A 22,321-nucleotide genomic window follows, 5' to 3' on the forward strand; every position below is an offset into this window, starting at 1 on the left:
AAAATTTTTTTAGACTACGAATAATTTATTTAGCTACATCCTTCTTTTAGCAAAAATCATTACATACAATCAATTAATTGTATAAATTTAGATAACAAACTTGTGGCGTATTTTGATATCAAATTGATATACGTAAAATAGAACAAATCAGCATTAAAATATCAACAACAATTGTGAACAATTTTGGTTCGCGAGACGCCGAAAGCGCCTCTCTGTGGCCAAATGTACAAGCCTTATTTCACGACATATTTTGTCCCATTCCCAATGTACATAGTTGACTCTCCTGGTCTCTAGTCTTCTTGATCCTCGGGAATCAGAAAACACCGTAAATGAAAAAGTCATTCTGACATAGTATTGCGATTCCATCTATTGTGAACTAGAACAAGTTGCCGCCGTAATGTTTTAGCCGACTAGCAGATCTTTCCAAATTCTGAAGTGTAAGCTTCGTAAATGAACTTTTCTTAAGTTGGGCCGAACTCTCAAAAATAGAAATTATTAATTAACGTTTATAATTATCATTCATAAATTAGATTATGACGAATTTAGAGATTTCGAATATTGTTGTTTGCATTATATTGAAAATGATAAACATTTATTTGCCGTTTACTGAATTCTACTAAAAAAAAATTATGTTTCATGTGAGTTGATAATATTAACTACAAATATTATTAGATGAAAGTATAATTTTTTTTTGTTCATATATTTGGAAAATATATGATATTATCACACTAAACTTTTGATTCTCTTATTACGAGTTGGTGATAAAAGCGAATTTTATTCTACAACTTTTTATCATTTTAATAAATATTGATGAAGAATTAAATGCCACTTTATAAACGATAATAAAATAGAATTCTGAATTTACATTTAACAACCAAATAGTTATGTGTCCGCAAATATTGTTTCAATAAAATTAATATTCTATTTCTACACCAATTTTCGAAAATAGGAAGCTGTTATTTTTGTGCACAATCAAAAAAACTTAATCCGAATAAACAATTCTATAAAAATGCTATGGAACTTTTTAAGCATCGTATAATTGTACCTTAGGCCTATTGTATTGTTACACCAATTTCATAGTCATACGACACTAAAAATCATCTGTCACCCTGAGTCGTTAAAGTTTTCAATCTTAAGAATAAACAATAATCAAAAGTGAAAATAATATAATCAGATTATTGACCGCTTGTGTGCATGCAACGTTAATACAACTATGTAAATAATGGTTTTTAATTAAACGGTTCTCTACAAAATCCAAAATGTGAAAATCCTGGTTCATCCGCCGTATAATTTATCACCCAAAAAATACCGTCGATAAGGCAGAAATTTTAGGCGTACAGTTTTTCTACGATTATTATTATTATTATTGTTGTTATTATTATTATACATAGCCTTGAATTGTAAATAAAAAATTTTTGATGTTATAAATGATGTAACTATAAAAAAAAAAAAAAACAACAACAACAATAACAACATTGATGTATGTATTTTGACAACATATTTTGAGGTTATGTCTATAAATTTCAAATAAATTTGAATGGTGTCGCCATCTTGTGCCAAAAGAGTTAGTAAAACAGGGCCCTATTGATCGATTAATTTAGGGCTTTTTTCTTCTACTGGCGGCGCTTGCAGAGCTTTTGTATGTGAAATCTATATAAAAAAAATTTGACAAGCGCCATCACCGGCAAAAAAAAAGCCCTAAATTGTAAAAAATTTGCTCTGTGAATTGGACTGCTGCTGAGTGTGTGTCGTTGTTTATCAATGTTTATTATTATTAACTAATAAATAAAGTGATCATTTTAATTATTTATTATTTTTTTACAAAATAATAAATAAAAATAATAATATTCATAATAAAAAAATTAATAATAAATTGTCAACGACACGAAAATTGATTAGTTATTACTTATTATTCTTCAGATTACTCCAATGTAAACAATCTTGTTGTATAATGCAGGTAAAATAAGAACATAGTTTTTTTTATATATATTTATAATAATATAATAATAATAAAATAATGAAATTTAAGTCAAGAAAATAATGCATATTATTTTAATGATAATTACTATGATTTTTAGGTATGGCTACTAAAATAGTATTCGGCTATTGACATATATAAAAAATAAACTTTAAAAATGTTTTTAATCTATAACAATATCAACAAATTTATTATATTTAAGGTAACTTGCAATTATCTGTAAATAACAAACTAAAACAAATAATGATTAACATAGTTCAAAATTTGTTTTTAAATTACTTTATTTTTGTGATTATTTGATAGATGCTGAATTGTTAATATTGGAGTCAACATTTTTTCAAAGCACTTATGAATTGAAATACAGAGAAAATTAATTCTAAAAATAACGAACATGTTTATATGAGTATTGTATTTCCGACAATATTATTTTTTTTTTTTTGAATTCCCTAGCGGATGGCTCGACTCTCCAATGTAGCACTCAGTCGACAGCGATTTGACAGCCATTCGACAGCATATATAAAACGTAATTCACGAGCACCGGATACTCAAAATGAGTTGGAAAAATATGAAATAAATATACAATTATAATGAGAATAACTTAAACTGACTGAAACCTTGACTAGTACATGTATTTAATATTAAATAAGAGATTAAATTATACACGGTAGAGAGGTTAGATTGATATGATTCGCATTTCTACTGGAGTCAGAAAGCGGTCGAGCCTCAGACCATTCATCGGTAATTGACTCAGTCATTATAACCAAGATATTTTGTCACTAAATCGACAGGCTTTCGACACCGAATTGAGAGCTGTCTAATTTATTCATTTTTCATTGTTTTAAATTGTTTAAACAGTATAATGGACTTGAATTTATAATTTAATAAATTTTTATTTTTTTCATAAAAAAATTGGTAAAAAATATTTAAAAAATTGTAAAAATTTAAAAAAAAAAAATTTTTTTTGGTTTATAATTTTTAAATTAATTGTTAATAACAATTGCATGTAAAAAAGATGATAAAACAGTATAATTAAGCATTTGAAGTATAAACAATCGCCGAAATAATTTTTTTTCAATTTTATATCACTATATGCCAGTTGACTCTGTCTCGACACCGTTTCGATCGCGTTTCGACAGCATTTCGACCGCCTTTCGACAGGCTTTCGACACCGAATTGAGAGGTGCCTAATTTGCTCATTTTTTATTGTTTTAAATTGTTTAAACATTATAATGGACTTTATTAATGATAGATTAGTATTTTTCTATAAAAAAATAATAAAAACTAAAAAAAAACTTGTAAATTTAAAAAAAAAAAATTTTTGAAGTGAAACTTCTTTACGGAGGGTAGCGAAAAAATTCGAGGCCCTGCTAGCGTTACGCGCTCGCGTTTACTCTCTGTCACACGCTCTCCTATACTCTCTGTCACACGCTCTCCTATACTCTCTTTCTGGTATACTCTCTCTGGTATACTCTCTCTGGTATACGCTCGGCTACAAGCGGATAAACTCGGAACGTCAGCTGCTATGTGTGTATGCGTGAGCGACTTTTTTTTTTTTATTTAAATATTATTAAACAGTTCAACTGAGTTTAATACTTAAATAATTGATTTTCAAAAAAAATTCATTTAAACGTAGTAAGCAATAGTTATCTCGCGGGTTTAAAGAATCATTATTATAATAACAATAAAATTATTATAAATATATATAAATGATGATAATTATAACAACAATAATTTTGATAATATTACCAATTATTCACAATAGTATTGATATTAATAATAATATCTATAATAGTAATATTTTGAATATAAATACTAATAATGGCCTTATTTTTTTTTTGGCTTCTTAAAAATGGCTTTAAAAAATGGCCTCTTTGGTTTTTGGCCTCTTTTGGCCAATTTTTGAGGCCATTTTTAAGAGGCCAAAAAAATAAGGCCATTTTTTAAGGCCATTTTTAAGAGGCCAAAAATATAAGGCCATTTTAAAGGGCCATTTTTAAAAGGCCAAAAAAAATAAGGCCATTTTAAAGGGCCATTTTAAGAAGCCAAAAAATAAGCCATTTTTAAGGCCTTATTTTAAGTACAGTCATGTCATGTTTTTTTCAATTAATTTCAGATGTTCCTAAAATATTTCCTATTGCTTGATATTTATAACATGGCAAGCTGAAATAACCTACAGTCCATAAAAATACATGTAGTGCTATCCTCCTGGAAATAACAGACGAACTTCCCGGCTCTGATCATGTATACTTTTGCGGATACTTTTTCCGTGAAATTGTAATTTTTTTCTTTAATCTAGTTAATATAATTGTTAAGAGTTATCAAATATATTGTTTAATAAAAAAAACATTAACTTCACACATTGATATAATCAACAATGATAAATAAACATAAACATTGCACCCACACATGTAAAGATACCGTTTCATATATTATCACACGTACGTAACTACTACAACTAAAAGTGGTCCAAGCTTGAGTGGGTATAAGCCACTACCGGCCACTACCGGCCAAAATAAAACTAATTCACCTTGTTGGTTTTTGTAGCGTTTTTGGCTCGATAGCCCCATTTAAGTTCGTCCTCCTGTTCTCTATTCTTCATGCATGCACCTGTATTCACGGGGCAAAATTGTTCTCATTAGGGCTTTTTTTTCCGCTGATGGCGCTTGACAAAATTTTTTTTATATAGATTTCATGAACCATAGGACTTTGTCGATAGTGTCCATTAAATTAAAAAAGTATAGATTTCATATAGAAAAGCTTCACAAACGCCACCATCGGAAAAAAAACGCCCTAATGAGAACATCCTCTGAATACGGGTGCTGTGAAGGGAATCGGTAAATTCAGATTTTTGGCACCCAGCGGTGAGGGTCATGCCCTATCTAGGATTCACTAGGATTATGCCATTCTACTGCTCTTCGGTAGATTCAGTTGTAGCTCTCTCGTTTTGGCTAGTTTTGCAAAGTCAAATAAAAGTAAAATAAGGGGGTGCATACGCCTTTCCAGTAACTCTCGTGGCGCCACCGGTGGCTGAAAATAATACAAGCGTTAGTGCTCCGAGGCCTAAAGAGGCCATAAGCCCATATAAACATATGTAAAATTTTAAATAAACAATTACTAAAAAAAAAAAGTTTTATTAATTTTTTAGCCAAAGACTCAAACTTTCTTGTCTGGTCTTGATTCTGTGAGCCTTACTGGCTGTAATTCGTAATTGACAAGACATCAATACAATTTTTATTCGCATTGTTTTATCATCAATAATACTATTAAATGCATGATACGGTGTAGATATTATGTATTCTGTGTTGATAAACTTATACAATTTATTTATTAACTTTTCTATGTTTTTTCAAAAGTTCTAACTTTTCTTTTTCTTGTGCATTTTCAATGCAGCTCTGCTTTTACCATTCTTGATAGTGCACTATTTTTTCAGTAAGCTGATCAGCATGTTTTACATTGAAAAATTTAAAACCTTCCAGTGGTATATCAGTATTATTATCATCATCATCATCATCTTTTTTTTTTCATTGATTTAATGATTCCTTTACTATATTGTTCCAATTGAATTTCTGGTGGCTTATTCCATATCATTGGTAAATCAATTTTTGATCTTGTGTTTTTTTCATCTACATCAACATAAATTGTTGCTGTACGTTTACAATATCCATTGCCAGCTTTGCAACTACATATTGTATTAATAATCTTGCTATTTTTTTCAACTTTTAATGAAATTATTTTGAAAATTTGATGCAATAATTTTTTTTATTATGATAAATATAATACATACTCATAAAAGAAAAAAAAAAACAAACAAAGTTATAATATACTTGTACAATTGGATAATACAAGTTATTATTTTTTTTGCTATATATATATAGCAATGAATACATATAACGTGTAAACTGTGTACCAATTCTTTACCTTTATTTAACGGTTTTTTACGAAGGATTTGGACATAAATTGCTTGGAAATGAGCTTTCAATATTGTACTTATCATTAATATATTTTTTTTTTTTTTTAGATAACTTTTTAATTAATAAATTTGCATTTGATAACCGGCTGATTAACATGTAAATCATATGTTGTTGCTTACCCAGAGTCACACATTTGTTCGGATTACAACCATCAGGGTGTGCGCGCATCGTCGTTTCGAGATACTGGAAAGGCGTATTCCTTTAATAAAAAATTTTTTTTCGCTCTGCAATTTCGCCCTGTAATACTGACTAAAAACTAGAAACAGAAACAGCGACAAAAGTGATAGAATCCTCTATGTAATTCTCCAGACTTTGAACATTTACGATAATATCCTGTACAACCTATGTGACAATAACAAGCAATTACAACAGGTAAATTCTCTTTTTATTTCAGTTTGACATAAATATTAAACAGTAATTTTTCCAATAATTGAAAGCCAAAAAAAATAATGTCATGTGCTAGTACTGCCACTACAAGAAACAGCTTTTTCCTATAAAATTTTGGTCGGTATTACAAGGCGAAATTGCAGAGCGGAAAAAAAATTTTAATTAAAGGAATGCACCCAGGGCCTTAGAATAATTTTTACTTTTTAATTAATGATAAGCTAGATTTTTCCCTTAGCTAGATTTTTTACTTAGCTACATTTTTTCCATAGCTACATCTTTTCCTTTGCTAGAATTTTTACTTAGCTTTAATTACAGCCAAACACACAATATCTACATAATTTTACCAGCTTAATTTTCTACTTAGCTAGATTTTTTACTTATAGCTGTAATTGTAGACAAACAATCAATATCTAGCTCATTTTACTATCCAAATTCTTGAGTAAATTGTGAATAAGGAAAATATCTAAATTTAATTATAAGAAAATATAAGAATCAAACTTAAAGAAAAATTAGAAAAAAAATTTAAAAAAAATTTGACGTCATATGAGGTGCTGCTCGCTTCATGCTTGCAGTCTTATTCAAACGGTTCAACGATGTTGGATTTACTCCCTTTTGTTATTTAAAAAAGTGCTCCATACACTCTTGTGTGGTCCGCCCTGCAGAACAATAAAACAATTTTTCAGAAGGCTATAAATGTATTTTTTGGCCTGTAGTTTGTCACCTTGGATGAGTCGTTTCCCCAGAAGAAGTAGCTGCGTGAACCTAGCACCCCACATTATCGTAGAAACTTCTGGTGAAGTTCATTTTGAAGGTCTTAATTTGTAGTAATTTGTAGTGTAAAGGGTTTAATTTGTAGTTCAAAAATTAAGGGTGGAGAAAGGGTTAAAAGGTACTTTCTTCAAAAATTGACTTAGAGCGATAAAATTAGGGCCAAAACGTTCGTTGGAATTTGTAGTAATTTGTAGTGGAAAGGGTTTAATTTGTAGTTCAAAAATTAAGGGTGGAAAAAGAGTTAAAATGTACTTTCGTAGAAAATTAAAGAAAAATAGTAATAAATAAGTCTAATAGCTTTCTTAGAATTTGTAGTAATTTGTAGTAAACGAAATTTAATTTTAGGATGGAAAATAATGACAAAAACAAAAAAAATTTTTTTTATTGAAGCAATAATCATATTAATATTGCATAACTTTTTTGTTTATAATAAAAAAAAAAAATTATGAGTATAATAAGAAAAAAGCAATTTGTAAAGAATGTAAAAAAATTTTTACAAAACCAGTTTCCCAAAAAAAAAGCGTCAAAAAAGTGGAAAAAATTTTTTTTTTTTACTCCAAAATATTAAAATCTTAATAACTTTTTTATTTATTGACCAAAATTATAACTAAAATATCTAATAAATACAGAAAAATCCTAGCTGATTTGTAGTGAAGAAATTAGAATTTGTAGTTGAACCGTTTTGCCGGGAAAATTAATTCTCTCATATAATACCTTAATAAAATATTGCGTAACTTTTTTATTTATGGATCAAAATTATAACTAAAATATCAGATAGATACAAAAAAATACTAGCTAATTTGTAGTGAAGAAATTAGAATTTGTAGTTGGATCATTTTTCCGGGAAAATTAATTCTCTCATATAATACCTTAATAAAATATTGCGTAACTTTTTTGTTTTGTAGACCAAAATTATAACTAAAATATCAGATAGATACAGAAAAATCCTAGCTGATCTGTAGTGAAGAAATTAGAATTTGTAGTTAAACAGTTTTTCCGGGAAAATTATTTTTCTCATTTATAACCTTAATAAAAGATTGCGTAACTTTTTTGTTTTGTAGACCAAAATTATAACTAAAATATCAGATAGATACAGAAAAATCCTAGCTGATTTGTAGTAAAGAAATTAGAATTTGTAGTTAAGGTTAATTCCCAGTCGCATCACCGAACCAATATTTATGCCACGAAGGGCCCGTATATCAATAACGCTATTTTTTATTCCCGTGTCCTAAAATTTTTTGTGGCGCCACTGATGAAAAAACTAAGTTCTTTAGTAGTATGTGTGTGCGTGGCTACACACTAGCAAGCAAAGATTACATCGTATACTGAAACCATGCTTGTGTTCATGGCTGTGTGCTGCACTTCTCGCGAAATTTTTGAAGTTTAAAGTTATTTATTTTCAAAACGCAACAGACGAAATACTAAAAATTTATATCAAAAAATTGTCTTTTCTAGCACTACAAACTGATAAAAATTTAACGTTTTCTGTTGCGTTTTGAAAAAGTTATTAACAAAAATATGATGTACCGCCTATACCTCGCGTGTTAAAGTTGTCAACTTTGACAGTAAATATCTCAAAAAAACCACACAAAAAAAAATTGAAAAAAATTGAAAATGTAGATAATTATTTCATTTAAACATAAGATAGAAAAAAAAAAATCTGTTGCGATTTCAGATTTCCAGCATCAACCTTAAACCGTTTTGCCGGAAAAATTAATTCTCTCATATAATACCTTAATAATGTATTGCGTAAATTTTTTGTTCATAGACCAAAATTATAACTCAATTATCAGATAGATATGAAAAAATCCTAGCTAATTTGTAGTGAAGAAATTAGAATTTGTAGTTGAACCATTTTTCCGGGAAAATTAATTCTCTCATATAATACCTTAATAAAATATTGCGTAACTTTTTTGTTTTGTAGACCGAAATCATAACTAAAATATCAGATAGATACAGAAAAATCCTAGCTAATTTGTAGTGAAGAAATTAGAATTTGTAGTTAAACTGTTTCGCCGGGAAAATTAATTCTCTTATAAAATACTTTAATAAAATATTGCGTAACTCTAGACCAAAATTGAAAGTAAAATAACAGATAGATACAGAAAAATCCTAGCTAATTTGTAGTAAAGAAATTAAAATTTGTAGTTGAACCATTTTGCCGGGAAAATGAATTCTCTCATATAATACCCTAATAAAATATTGCGTAACTTTTTTATTCATAGACCAAAATTATAACTAAAATAACAAATAGATACAGAAAAATTCTAGCTAGTTTGTGGTGAAAAAAATTAAAATTTAAAGTTGAACCGTTTTGCCGGGAAAATTAATTTTCTCATATAATACCTTTGTAAAATATTGCGTAGCTTTTTAATTTATAGACCAAAATTGAAACTGAACTATCAGATAGACACAGAAAAATCCTAGCTAATTTTTAGTGGAGAAATTAGAATTTGTGGTTGAACCATTTTTCCGGGAAAATTAATTCTCTCATATAATACCTTAATAAAATATTGCGTAACTTTTTTGTTTTGTAGACCAAAATTATAACTAAAATATCTGAAAGATACAGAAAAATCTTATTTTTGGTTCAACTACAAATTCTAATTCCTTTACTACAAATTATCTAAGATTTTTCTGTATTTATCTGATATTTTACTTATAATTTTGGTATATAAATAAAAAAGTTACGCAATATTTTATCAAGGTATTATATGAGAGGACTAATTTTCCCGGCAAAACGGTTCATCTACAAATTCTAATTTCTTCACTACAAATTAGTTGAGATTTTTCTCTATTTATCTGTTATTTTAATTATAATTTTGGTCTAAAAATAAAAAAGTTACGCAATATTTTATTAAGGTATTTTATGAGAGAATAAATTTTCCCGGCAAAACGGTTTAACTACAAATTCTAATTTCTTAACTACAGATTAGCTAGGATTTTTCTGTATCTATCTGATATTTTAGTTATAATTTTGGTCTACAAAACGAAAAAGTTACGCAATATTTAATTAAGGTTCTATATGAGAGAATTAATTTTCCCGATAAAACGGTCCAACTACGAATTCTAATTTCTTCACTACAAATGAGCTAAGATTTTTCTGTATCTATCTGATATTTTAGTTATAATTTTGGTCTGCAAAACAAAAAAGTTACGCAATATGCAACTTCTAATTTTATCACTACAAATTAGCTAATATTTTTCTGTGTCTATCTGATATTTCAGTTTCAATTTTGGTCTATAAATTAAAAAGTTACGCAATGTTTTATTAAGGTATTATATGAGAGAATTAAGTTTCCCGATAAAACGGTTCAACTACAAATTCTAGTTTCTTCACTACAAATTAGCTAAGACTTTTCTGTATCTATCTGATATTTTAGTTATAATTTTGGTCTGAAAAACAAAAAAGTTACGCAATATTTTATTGAGGTATTATATGAGAGAATCAATTTTTCCCGGCAAAACGTTTCAACTACAAATTCCAATTTTTTCACTACAAATCAGCTAGGATTTTTCCGTATCTACCTGTTATTTTACTTATAATTTTGGTTTCTAAATAAAAAAGTTACGCAATATTTTATTAAGGTATTATATGAGAGAATTAATTTTGCCGGCAAAACGGTTTAACTACAAATTTTAATTTATTATACTACAAATCAGCTAGGGTTTCTCCGTATCTATCTGTTATTTTAGTTTCAATTTTGGTCTAGAGTTACGCAATATTTTATTAAAGTATTTTATGAGAGAATTAATTTTCCCGCAAAAACGGTTCAACTACAAATTCTAATTTCTTCACTACAAATTAGCTAGGATTTTTCTGTGTCTATCTGATATTTCAGTTTTAATTTTGGTCTATAAATGAAAAAGCTACGTAATATTTTACTAAGGTATTATATGAGAAAATTAATTGTCCCGGCAAAACGGTTTAACTTCAAATTTTATTTTTTTTCACTACAAATTAGCTAGAATTTCTCCGTATCTATCTGTTATTTTAGTTATAATTTTGGTCTGCAAAACAAAAAAGTTACGCAATATTTTATTGAGGTATTATATGAGAGAATTGATTTTTCCCGGCAAAACGTTTCAACTACAAATTCCAATTTTTTCACTACAAATTAGCTAGGATTTTTCCGTATCTACCTGTTATTTTAGTTATAATTTTGGTCTCTAAATAAAAAAGTTACGCAATATTTTATTAAGGTATTATATGAGAGAATCAATTTTCCCGGCAAAACGGTTTATCTACAAATTTTAATTTATTATACAACAAATCAGCTAGGATTTTTCCGTATCTATCTGTTATTTTAGTTTCAATTTTGGTCTAGAGTTACGCAATATTTTATTAAAGTATTTTATGAGAGAATTAATTTTCCCGCAAAAACGGTTCAACTACAAATTCTAATTTCTTCACTACAAATTAGCTAGGATTTTTCTGTGTCTATCTGATATTTCAGTTTCAATTTTGGTCTATAAATTAAAAAGCTACGTAATATTTTACTAAGGTATTATATGAGAAAATTAATTGTCCCGGCAAAACGGTTTAACTTCAAATTTTATTTTTTTTCACTACAAATTAGCTAGAATTTCTCCGTATCTATCTGTTATTTTAGTTATAATTTTGGTCTGCAAAACAAAAAAGTTACGCAATATTTTATTGAGGTATTATATGAGAGAATTGATTTTTCCCGGCAAAACGTTTCAACTACAAATTCTAATTTTTTCACTACAAATTAGCTAGGATTTTTCCGTATCTACCTGTTATTTTAGTTATAATTTTGGTCTCTAAATAAAAAAGTTACGCAATATTTTATTAAGGTATTATATGAGAGAATCAATTTTCCCGGCAAAACGGTTTATCTACAAATTTTAATTTATTATACAACAAATCAGCTAGGATTTTTCCGTATCTATCTGTTATTTTAGTTTCAATTTTGGTCTAGAGTTACGCAATATTTTATTAAAGTATTTTATGAGAGAATTAATTTTCCCGCAAAAACGGTTCAACTACAAATTCTAATTTCTTCACTACAAATTAGCTAGGATTTTTCTGTGTCTATCTGATATTTCAGTTTCAATTTTGGTCTATAAATTAAAAAGCTACGTAATATTTTACTAAGGTATTATATGAGAAAATTAATTTTCCCGGCAAAACGGTTTAACTTCAAATTTTATTTTTTTTCACTACAAATTAGCTAGAATTTTTCCGTATCTATCTGTTATTTCAGTTATAATTTTGGTCTATAAATAAAAAAGTTACGCATTATTTTATTAGGGTATTATATGAGAGAATTCATTTTCCCGGCAAAATGGTTCAACTACAAATTTTAATTTCTTTACTACAAATCAGCTAGGATTTTTCTGTATCTATTAGATATTTTAGTTATAATTTTGGTCTGCAAAACAAAAAAGTTACGCAATATGCAACTTCTAATTTTATCACTACAAATTAGCTAATATTTTTCTGTGTCTATCTGATATTTCAGTTTCAATTTTGGTCTATAAATTAAAAAGTTACGCAATGTTTTATTAAGGTATTATATGAGAGAATTAAGTTTCCCGATAAAACGGTTCAACTACAAATTCTAATTTCTTCACTACAAATCAGCTAGGATTTTTCTGTATTTATTAGATATTTTAGTTATAATTTTGGTTAATAAATAAAAAAGTTATTAAGATTTTAATATTTTGGAGTAAACAAAAAAAAAATTTTCCATTTTTTTGACGCTTTTTTTTTGGGAAACTGGTTTAGTAAAAATCTTTTTATAATCTTTACGAATTGCTTTTTTCTTATTATACTCGTTATTTTTTTTTTTATTATAAACAAAAAAGTTATGCAATTTTAATATGATTATTGCTCCAAAAAAAAAATTCTTTTTTTTTGTTATCGTTTTCCATCTTAAAATTAAAATCCGTTCACTACAAATTACTACAAATTCTAAGAAAGCTATTAGACTTATTTATTACTATTTTTCTTTAATTTTCTACGAAAGTACATTTTAACTCTTTTTCCACCCTTAATTTTTGAACTACAAATTAAACTCTTTCCACTACAAATTTAGACAATTTGACTCTAAGTCAATTTTTGAAGAAACCCTAGCGAAAATGCCGATAGTCGGATTGTGCACTGATCTCATACAAAAACGACACAAAACCGACACACGACTATAAGAATTTCTAAGTCACAAAAATAAATAGTAAGAAGCATTTAAAAAATAAAATATTATGTCTAAAAATTTCTAAATAATATTTTTATAATTTGAGACACATTAGAATTTTTTTTAAATAATTTTTTTATTGAAAAAACTCAATTCTCTTGATGTATTAAAAGTGAGGTTAGCTGTCAGAATTATCTGTACACGACTGTGAGATTCAGTGAGATTTTACAATTCTTACACAATTCCAACACAAACAATTGTAAATCCGACACAATTCCGACACAAATCCGACAAACGTACGACAGTTTATTTTTATTTTGTATTTAATATAAAAAAAGAGCATTTTATTAATAAAAATTTGTGTTCAATATTAAAGTTATAATATTTTAATAATTTTAGGCATATTAGATTTTTTTTTTTTTTGAATAAATTTTGATAAAAAAAATAATTGGAATCGTCTGTGAGACTTTGCGATTTGCAAAAATTTTTGTTTAATAATAAAATTATAATCTTTTAATAATTATAGGCAAATTAGATTTTTTTAAAATTATTTTATTAGAAAATTATCATTTTTTGGTTTTTTTTTCAAAACTAATACATTTAATCAGTTTCCCACGTATTTGGTATTTTTGTAACTCGAATGTAATTTGTAATGAAACCATGTATTTGGTTTCCCATGTTTCCAATTATTTTTTTTGCCAAAATTTATTCAAAAAAAAAAAAACTAATATGTCTAAAATTATTAAAATATTATAACTTTAATATTGAACAAAAATTTTTATCAATAAAATGCTTTTTTTCATATTAAATACAAAATATAAAAATATACTGTCGTACGTCTGTCGGAATTGTGTCGGATTTACAATTCTCACAGTCGTGTGTCGGAATTGTGTCGGAATTGTGTGAGAATTGCAAATTCTCACAGACGATTCCAATTATTTATTTTTGTCAAAATTTATTCAAAAAAAAAAATCTAATATGCCTAAAATTATTAAAATATTATAACTTTAATATTGAACAAAAATTTTTAATAATAAAATGCTCTTTTCTTATATTAAATACAAAATAAAAATATACTGTCGTACGTCTGTCGGATTTGTGTTGGATTTACAATTGTTCTCACAGTCGTGTGACGGAATTGTGTGAGAATTGTAAAATCTCACAGACGTGTACAGATGATTCTGACAGCTAACCTCGCTTATAATACATAAAGAGAATTAAGTTTTTTCAATAAAAAAATTATTTAAAAAAAATTCTAATGTGTCTTAAATTATAAGAATATTATTTAGAAATTTTTAGACATATTATTTTATTTTTTAAATGCTTTTTACTAGTTATTTTTGTGACTTAGAAATTCTTATAGTCGTGTGTCCGTTTTGTGTCGTTTTTGTATGAGATCAGTGCACAAACCGACTGTCGGATTGGTGTCGGATCGGTGTCGCCATTTTTGCTAGGGAAGTACCTTTTAACCCTTTCTCCACCCTTAATTTTTGAACCACAAATTAAACCCTCTACACTACAAATTACTACAAATTAAGACATTCAAAATGAACTTTACCAGAAGTTTCTACGATAATGTGGGGTGCTAGGTTCACGCAGCTAGAAAAAGTCTAGTAAGAATAATAAAAGTTTGAGAATTTTAATCAGACGTAGTAAGTATCATAATACTCAATCGTAAAAATGGCCATGTTTAAAATAAAAAGTACTATGTTGTATAGTCAAAAATATATTTAATTAAAAAAATATTTTAAAAATTTGTCATTTTTTTTTCTGTTGTATTATTAACGCAGAAGCTTTTGTTTTGTTTTTTTTTTTTTTTTTTCACACTCTGACCGGGGATCGAACCGGCGAAGTATGTATTGACGTGGTGTCGGATACGCTTTAGACCGCTCAGCTACGGGACTAAACTGGAATTGATGTAAAATTGACTCTTTTGTTTGATATTTCGTCTTTCTGCATTTTTTACCATGTGAACATTGTAAAATTTGCTTCAAATATCGTAATTAATATAAAACACAATAAAAATTAAATCGGGAATCGTATTTTTTAAAATTGATGAGTAGTATAAATAACATTGTTCAAATTTAGGTACCGAATGATTATTTTAACGAGCGTCAATTGTCAATTCTACTATGCTAATATAATAAACATTAATTTACACATAGCACTTTGTATCTACAGTTTATTAAAAAAAAAAGATTTCGTTGGTACTTTCGACTATGTCTTCAGTAAAAAAAATCTTGTTCCATAGTTTGATTACAAATGATTTAATTTACTATGTGCCTTTATTAAAATATATAAAATAAATAATAAAAAAGATAAAAAAAATATTATATCTTATCAAAAATCCGAAAACATCCACCGGTACTACAGTAGTATAGTAAAACATAATATTTTTTTCTCTCCGTGTATATTTATTAATCAAAAATTCGATATTTAGATACGTTTTTGGTAAGACTTTAAAAGATATCGTACGTATAAATAATTTTTCTCGCTTCCATGAAAAATTGATAAAGACGGCTGGAGCGTCTACATGACACAGGTTTACTTGTTTTTCCAGATATTAGTTTGTATTAATTTTATTAGTTTCTAATGATTTATGGGTAAAATGTAAATGCCGAAGTATTACACGACACGTAGTGAAGTAACACTGTATAATGAAACATTTAATGAAACTTTAGTAACTAAAATTTACCAACGCATTTGTTATTCTCAGTCCTTGTGGGCCGGTTTTTTTGTCCAACATTACAGTTAACTGAGCATTAACTAACTTTAACTAAATAAGGATTAACTTCTTATCGATTGATATTTTCAATATTAAATATAAAGCATATAAAAAACGCAGTCGGTAACCAAATCCTGAGTTAGTTAACTAGAGTTTAAACCTTAGTTAACTGTGATGTTGAGCGAAAAAACCGGCCCTGTTTTATTTTGTTAATTTAATAATTTTTTTTAAAAATTTATGGAGAGAATAGTGGTGTCGGATATTCTCATCTACTCTGTAGCTTTCGTTTACGGTTTTATATCGACCATTTACGTACTAAGGTGTTGCTAAATAACTTTTACAATAAAACTTTGCAAGAATGTGAAGATTTGTTGTGTTTAGGATATACTTATTAATCGCTACTAAGGAGCATGTCCACGTTGCGATTTTATTATGCAAGGCTTGCATGCAAGACCATTCATTACCAAAAACAACAACAAAAAATAGGGAGCCATGAATTGCGAAAAAGTTTTTAATGATGACGAAAATAGGGTAGATAGGAATACAGTTCATAATCCAAAAACTGTCGAAAAGCCATCGCCCAGGTAGGAGTTCTCGGGCTTGAACAACTGTGCCAGGCTTGTGCGAGGGTCGTGTATCGAGCCTGGGGAGCACAGGCTTGACACAAGCTTGTGCCCATTGTTTTCTCCGGCCTTACACGAGCCTCGTTAACACAGGCTTGACACAAGACTGTCCCCGTTGTCTTTAACCGGCCTCACACAGGCCTCAATAATTCAAGCCGGTGTCAAGCCTGTGTTTTTTGTTTTCCCCGGCCTCACACGAGCCTCGTTAACACAGGCTTGACACAAGACTGTCCCCGTTGTCTTTAACCGGCCTCACACAGGCCTCAATAATTCAAGCCGGTGTCAAGCCTGTGTTTTTTGTTTTCCCCGGCCTCACACGAGCCTTGTTAACACAGACTTGACACAAGACTGTCCCCGTTGTTTTCAACCGGCCTCACACAGGCCTCAATAATTCAAGCCGGTGTCAAGCCTGTGTTTTTTGTTTTCCCCGGCCTCACACGAGCCTTGTTAACACAGGCTTGACACAAGACTGTCCCCGTTGTTTTCAACCGGCCTCACACAGGCTTCAATAGTCCAAGCCGGTGTCAAGCCTGTTTTTTTTGTTTTCCCCGGCCTCACACGAGCCTTGTGTCAAGCCCGTTTTACCAAGCCTCACACGGGACTTGACTTTTGCATATATTCAATTAAAAAAAAAAAATTAATTAATTAGATCTATAAATTGTGAATAGACATTTTAAATAAAAATTATTAGGTTTTGACTATCGTGCCAGGCTTTTACAAGGACTGTGTATTGACTCTCAATATCCATATAAAAAATTTTGACTGACTCTTTCATGAATCCCCCGTGGTCGACTTGATAGAGCATTGGAGTTCCACGTGAGAGACCTAGGATCGATCCCCCGTTACGCCGTTTATTTTCGTTCATATAATCATCGTTAATTCAAATTGTATCGCGTAAAAAATAATAATGTCAAATTAATAAATTAATAATAATTGTTTATTTATATTTTTTTATAATTTTTTTTGCAAGCCGGTGTCAAGCCTGGGAACACAAGACTGTGTCAAGCCTGGGAACACAAGACTGTGTCAAGCCTGGGAACACAAGCCTGTGCCAAGCCTGATACACTAGTCCGACACCAGTAAATACATCGTGAACATTCCAGACTTGACACAGGCTTGTGTCACAGGCCTGACACAGGCCCGAGAGCCGGGTAATCAGGCTTGTCCCAGGCTTGTGCCCGTCGTCACTTCCTACCTGGGCGATGAATGAAAATTGGGCAGTTTGTTTTTTTTTTTTTAATATTATTAATACAAAAAGTAAAAAATAAAACTAGAGATGGCCGAGGCTTACAAAGTAGTGCCTATCCAGCCCCCTTTACACTATAGTATAATTTGTTTATGAAGGAGTCTTTACACTTCCAGTGAAGTATCTTTATAAAGGTTTTCTTACAAGGTGCAAAAAAATGTGTTTGTGGGAAAAATTACCCTGAGATCATAATATATCATAATATGATAGTATATTTAGTTAACTATTATTTAGATCTGATATTCTAACTAAACGTTAACATTTTTCTTTTTCTTCTCTTTTTTTTATAAAATATAAAAACATCATAAAACTTAAATAGATAAATATAAGTATTTAAATACGAATAATTTTGCTTATAGTCAAATATGTCTTCTGAACATATGTTTATCTTACTTTAGTACTTCAAACTAATTTAGTTAAGTCTTTGTTTTGATTGTTATTTGCTCTCTTTGAAGGTACAAAGTATATGGCACAACACTAACAATAAAATATTTCTAGGTTCATAACATTAAAATATATCTGTATAAGCATAAGACTATAAGAAATAGAAACTATACTCAATTTTCTTGATTAAATTTTTTTGGATATCGTGGTCAAAAAGTTACTAAATGCCATAGTTTTAGGCCTACTATTACATTTTAGCAGTCCCAGAGTATCCCGAACCAGCGGTTCTTTCACTCTAGATCACGTTTTATGGTCTTGTGAACTACACAAGAAAGAGAGAGAAAAGCTGATAAAGATTTTAACGAAAAATGGTAGAGTTTCATCTTCTTTGTTACATTCAGATAGACTCGAAGGAATAACATTCATTTTTTTTAATGATATATTTAAAGAATTATGTCCAGAACGAAGTCTGTTGATTGTACAAATCCCATGTCGATTAATAGGCCACTCATTAAACCACTGTGATGGGGCTGGACCATACAAGTGACTGAAATAATAATTTCCTTTTTCTCTAGCTGTTTCAGTGCAAAAGTTATTAAACTCTGTGTACATTTTATTTTTCCAATAACTTTTTAGATCTGCAATTGTGAGCAACAGCTGAGAATCAACACCATTACGTATCGCATCTTTGGCCCCTGAATCTGCTTTTTCGTTACCTGTAATACCTCTATGTGCTGGTACCCAGTATAAATTGACTATTTTGCCTGCATTTTCTAACTGATAGAGTTTATTTTTTAGATACCACACTATGTATTTTGTTGAGTTAATTTTTAATTTACTGGAAATTGCTAATAAAACACTTAGAGAGTCGGAAAAGTTGCCGCCCTTTATCCCGAATCAAACTCCCCGAATGGCTTTTTTTCCGAATGACCTCCGTCCTGAATGACCTTTTTCCAGAATACATTTTGCCCGAATGCATTTTTCCCGAACTATAAATCCCGAATATCATTTTTCCCGAATAACCTTTTTCCCGAGTATTTTTTTTTCCGAATAAATTTTTTTCAAGTGTATTATTTTATTTATATCTCTTTATTTATTAGATTACAATATTATGTGCGATAGCTTTTAAAAATTCTAACTCTTGGAACGATTCATAACCAGCCACAAGGGACATTATTCTTTCCTGGAAATCTATCCATTTTCTTTTCGGCATAGCCCGGACTTTTCTTCCCAGACTCAGCTCTGCTATCATTATTTCTGCGTAAGCTTGTTCTTTTTGAAATTCACCAAGTGCAGAATACGAGTCAGGATGGTGTTTTCCAACAACAAGTTGAAAGCGATTATGCCACCCCTCGCTTATATTATTTGTTCTATGAGAACCAGACAAAGCCGCTTCATGCTGGTTCCACATAGATGGTGGATAACGGGGATTAATTCCTTTTCTTCTTCCTCGCGCTGTTACCCCAAGAACATAGGTCTTTTCAAAATATTCAAAAATCGGCAACAGCTCCTCAGGAGCATCTTCCTCCAGAAGAGAAACAATGCGAGGAACATCTTCTTCCGGTACAAAAGCTAGTCCTAGCATCATGTGGGTATAGACTTTGATTGAACGATTATCTGGGTCATTGTATGCTACTTGAAGTCCAGCGCATTGAATCTGTCGATATACTGACTGACCAAGATGGAAAAAGCAACAGCTGAGAGGATAGTTTGGAAAAACTTCTCCACATGAATTTATAATTGCTTTTTCAAAGTCTGTCATGATCCTAGGCTGACCGCAATCAATTCTGTACTCATTGAAAGATGATTGAACAGCCTTGAGTACAGCAGCATACTGAATAGTCTCTTTGGATAAAAGCAATGCGTACACAAACGGTACAGCAACAACTGCATCATTATTTCCACCGAGTTGTTTACACGTCCCGAGAATTGTGAAAAGTTGTGTGAAAATAGTTGGACTGACCTGATAGTAATATTATCAATATAGTTATAGAATTGTCATTATAATTAACACATAATTAACATGTCACCTTGAACGTTCCATCTAAGAACCAGATATCACTCCTTGCCAATAATTCTAAATTCCTCCGAGTCGAAAAAACAATAACTCTTCCTCCATTCAAAGAATCATCATCAAGTGAATCATAAATTAAAAATTTATCACCCGTGAGTGTTTTCTGATATCGATCAGGAAGAGTACCCAAGTCAGCAAGACTTTTTGGATTTGGTAGCAAATTTTTTCTTAAAATAAATAAATATTGTATTTAAAAAAGGTAATTAAAAGAAGTACCTCCGGATTTTTCGCATTGATTTTATTAAATTATCGCGCTCAGGTAGCTGGCTAAGGACGCCCTCAGACAGTCCAGCTAGCTCTACACGTAATATTTGAGATGGGGGTTGCTGTGGATGGTCCTCAGCCTTCCGTTTCAAAGAAATTTTAAAAATCTCAGCTTCAACCTGTTCTTGGTTGGGAACATGAGCATGATCGTCTAATGTTGGTTCACGTATAAAGTAATGTTTGTTTTCTTCAGCATTGAATGCAGTAACCGCTCTTGCTTTGCATTCTTTACGACGTAACCTTTGACACTCCCAATAAGTTTTACCCTTAACTGGTAATTTAGACCGCAAATAAACGAAACCATTATGAACTAATTTGGTTCTCCAAGAATTTTGATATCATCCATCATTTAAAAATATTAAAAAGAAATAAAAATTTAAATAAAATTTACTTAAAAATTTGACATTCAAAAACGGAAATAATAAATCAAATAAAATAAAACAAATGACGGTAATTAATGAAATTAGTATTAGTACTTTCTTTTTTTTTCATAAACTTTATTTTATTATTAGTTCTTTTTCTTTTAAATAGTTTCTTCCTTTTTTTAAATTCGGGCACAATAATATTCGGACGAAATGCATTCGGGCAAAAAGCATTCGGGCAAACAGATTTTCGGGAAAAAGGTCATTCGGGAAAAAGGCCGTTCGGGAAAACCAATTCGGGAAAAATACCGTGAATCCGGTTCTTGATTTAATTTAAAAATCATACTTTAAGTAATCGTAATCGATACAACTTTTTATTAAAAAAAACAAACTTAGACGATTGGTTTTATAGTTTTTCATAATATAGTTCTCGAAGCTTTGCATTTCCGGATATATAGACGTATTCAAGTTTTATTGTTGAATTTTTTAGAATGTAAATATAATATTGTATCTTCTTTTCAGATTAATCATGAAAGAGCAAAAGTTGATGAATTATCTCGAGAAATGAAAGAAAAACATGAAAATAGGACTAGTTATTATGAAACATCGCGAGCTGGAAATATAAGAATGGTAAATATTTAAACAAATTTTTCTCTTCTGCATTCTAAAAATAATATAATTTTTAATAACATGTTTTTTTTGATTATTTTTGTATGATTCCAGTTTAAAATGTATGAAAAGAGCATACGCTCAGAACTAAAAATGCATCATATCTTGGAAAATGTTGAATCGGGCAAGTATTTTTTTTATTTTCACATTTCTTTATATTTATTATTTATCATATAATAAATTTTTAATTCGTTTTCCATTTTAGATATCCGGGATTACCAATATTTTGCGAAAAAATTTCCGATTTCAAGAGATGGAACGTTCGAGGATCTTCAAGCCCTCTATCCGGAGGAAGAGGAAGAGTATGAAAGTTTACCAATCATAAGTATAGCTAATACAGCTCTTAATCAATTAGAACGATTTATTAAAAAAACTGAAAAAAGTTATCCTACACAAATTTTATAGAAAAATAAAGAAAAATAAAAAATTGCAATAAGTTGTTTAAATTTATTATATTGAGAAAAAATATTTAAAAAAATATGGAAACATATACCATATATTACTATTATTTTTTATCTTAACATAAAAATTTGTGAGAACACTTTTTATTTCAGATATGAGAATTATATCACTTAAAAATTCAATGTATACATTTATATATACATATATATTTCAAATAATTATTAAAACATTATTTTCAAATGAATAATTAGACTGTAGTTGTAAAAAAACAATTATAATGATATTATAATTATATATATATATATAT

At 29.2% G+C, this 22,321-nt stretch overlaps 1 long non-coding RNA gene across 1 annotated transcript; it reads left to right on the forward strand.

Moving 5' to 3' along the window:
- The first annotated feature begins 1,859 nt into the window (after positions 1-1,859).
- LOC122849179 lies at positions 1,860-21,736 on the forward strand. Its single transcript, XR_006373525.1, has 3 exons — positions 1,860-1,957; positions 21,466-21,573; positions 21,667-21,736. It is a non-coding gene; the product is annotated as an uncharacterized LOC122849179 (long non-coding RNA).
- The last annotated feature ends 585 nt before the right edge of the window (positions 21,737-22,321 follow it).

Source organism: Aphidius gifuensis, linkage group LG2 (genome assembly GCF_014905175.1).
Source record: "Aphidius gifuensis isolate YNYX2018 linkage group LG2, ASM1490517v1, whole genome shotgun sequence".
NCBI lineage: Eukaryota > Metazoa > Arthropoda > Insecta > Hymenoptera > Braconidae > Aphidius > Aphidius gifuensis.